Source organism: Telmatherina bonti (genome assembly GCF_933228915.1).
Source record: "Telmatherina bonti genome assembly, chromosome: 8".
Taxonomy (NCBI): Eukaryota; Metazoa; Chordata; class Actinopteri; order Atheriniformes; family Telmatherinidae; genus Telmatherina; species Telmatherina bonti.
This window is the reverse complement of record NC_136626.1, coordinates 6,645,226-6,648,169: the sequence shown is the minus strand read 5'-3', so window position 1 is coordinate 6,648,169 and position 2,944 is coordinate 6,645,226.

The window sequence follows — 2,944 nt, the reverse complement described above, 5'->3', positions numbered from 1 at the left end:
TGAGTCTCTCAGCTTCAACTGAGCTGCAGTTTCATTTCAGGCTGGGCAGGGACACAGGGAGGTAAATCCTTCCTCCTTCCCCTGCCTTACCCGCCCTCCCCCTTTCCTCCGCCCCACCCCAAACCTCCCCCTCCTCCTCCTCCTCCCCTCCGTGTCACCGTTATCGAGGCCAGAGAGGACACAGTGATCAACAGGAAGGTTACAACATCAGCCAGCAGAGTTAAACACAGAGTTTATGGAAAGTTTCGTTTGTGTGTGAAGTGTGTGTGTGTGTGTGTGAAGTGTGTGTGTGTGTGTGTGTGTGTGTGAACCACTGAGGCTTTCTGTTTCTGTTTCCCAGCCTCGCAGCGACAAACCGGGATAAACTCTGCAACTCAAAACCTGTTTGAGCTGCAGAAAAGAAACTCAGAGAACCAGAAAAGCTGGAGATGAAGAGTTAGTCACTCTTTCCTGACCTGCCACCAGCGGCTGGCACACAACTGCCAACCACAAGCCCCGACCCCTCCATCGTACACTGCCACACCCACTCACGCCCCTACCAAGCTGTGATCGGAACAAGCTTGGAGGGAAGGTTTAATGCCAGAAGCTCCTGGAAACCAACATCACTGCTGAAGAAATGAGTTGTTCTTGCCAGGAGGAAGCTGCAGGACCCTGAATCGTCCTGGCTAACAAGCTCCACCCATCACGCCCCATCCTGGTGGAGCTTCACCAGGAAGCAGCCACAGTTTACAACCAAGCAACAATCTGTGCCAGTTAAAAGTGAAGCCTATGTGTCAGTGCCAAAACCTGCAGTTCCCCCTTCATCCACTAGGGGCTGCAAAACAGAGCAAATCCCCGTAGACTCCCATGTTAAAAAGACCAACTTCACAGCAGAAATAAACATGTTTACAGCAGAAATAAACATGTTTACAGCCTGGTACAAAAATCCATTTTAGGTTTATAGGTCAAGTTTATTTCTGCTGTAAACATGTTTGTTTCTGCTGTAAACATGTTTATTCCTGCTGTAAACATGTTTATTTCTGCTGTAAACATGTTTATTTCTGTTGTAAACATGTTTATTCCTGCTGTAAACATGTTTATTCCTGCTGTAAACATGTTTATTTCTGCTGTAAACATGTTTATTTCTGTTGTAAACATGTTTATTCCTGCTGTAAACATGTTTATTCCTGCTGTAAACATGTTTATTCCTGCTGTAAACATGTTTATTCCTGCTGTAAACATGTTTATTCCTGCTGTAAACATGTTTATTTCTGCTGTAAACATGTTTATTTCTGTTGTAAACATGTTTATTCCTGCTGTAAACATGTTTATTTCTGCTGTAAACATGTTTATTCCTGCTGTAAACATGTTTATTCCTGCTGTAAACATGTTTATTTCTGCTGTAAACATGTTTATTTCTGTTGTAAACATGTTTATTCCTGCTGTAAACATGTTTATTTCTGCTGTAAACATGTTTATTCCTGCTGTAAACATGTTTATTCCTGTTGTAAACATGTTTATTCCTGCTGTAAACATGTTTATTTCTGCTGTAAACATGTTTATTCCTGCTGTAAACATGTTTATTCCTGTTGTAAACATGTTTATTCCTGCTGTAAACATGTTTATTTCTGCTGTAAACATGTTTATTCCTGCTGTGAAGTTGGTCTTTTTAACATGGGAGTCTGTTGCCGCTTGAAGTAGATACTTTCATGCATCTATACTATTGTAAGCATGGTGGGGAGGAGCTAGAGGCGGGGCCAGGATGGCTTTGGCCACTTTTAAAATCTGATTGGATATTCAAGGCGCCACTTCAAGTGACTGACAGATAACTGGAGGAAGAGGCTAAAGCTTTTAACCTTATGTTAGCATGAAGCTAATCTAGTTAAAACAACACTAAGTTAGTTCAAAGCTAATTAAGATGTTCAATTTGGAGCTGAAAATGCTCAAAGATAACCTCAGTATCCATGTAAGTTAGCGCTGGCTAAGCTAGCACTACACAATCGAGTTTGGTTTCAACACGAGGCTGGCAAGGCTACCAGTGGGTTTTTATATAGCTACAGCATGACAATATGGAGACAAATATCCTGTAACCAGTTGGATTCTGTAGAGAAAGAGAAAGGAAGATATTTCTGACCTTTTATGTTTCGATGGAAGGTCACAGACCAGGCACAGACAGAACCCAGACCCAGTATCAGCTTCCCTTAACATGGAGCTGACCACACAGCGATCCAGTCTACCACAGCAGAAGATGTTAGTGTGTGATATAGACAGGAACACAGTCATTTCCCTTCTAACTGAATTACCCCCCCTGATTAAGACTTGCCCCCCCATCCATTAAAGTCTAGCTCCACCTCTGATCATCAGTGTGCATCATCATCCTCTGGTCCTTGTCCTGCAGCTTCAGGTTCTATACAGCTGAAGAATCCTGCTAAAGTTAATGACTGACTCACAATCTGATTCCTAAAGCATTAAATATAAACAGATTTATTTGACAAAATCAGAATTCTTTTCCTGTTCTCTGGTTTCCTCATGTTGGAGTTTGGAAAATCCCATTTCCCTGTGGTCAGCAAACGCAGCATTCGACACAGCTGCTGCTCTCAGTAGAAGCATTTTGCACAAATATGTAAAGCAAATATTTTGCCACACAGACTGTATCGGGCCTATATCCTGTTTCCACGGCAACTTCCTGCCACCTTGGTTAACAGATTCAGATAATAATGCACCAGAAGAGACAGCTGGATCGGGCTGTTTGTAGCCATGGAGACCAACCAGCATCCTGTACTGGATGGTAGTGGTGGATGTTTGGAGTGTTGGCTGGACAAAATATGCATTAGAAATATAAAAATGATCTCAATAACTGTGTTTTTAATCATGGATGACACAATATTTATGCAAAGCCTGTGATTAAACACAGATTTAACATGTTCAACGGGTCATATCATCATCTAACACGTGTTTCACTCTG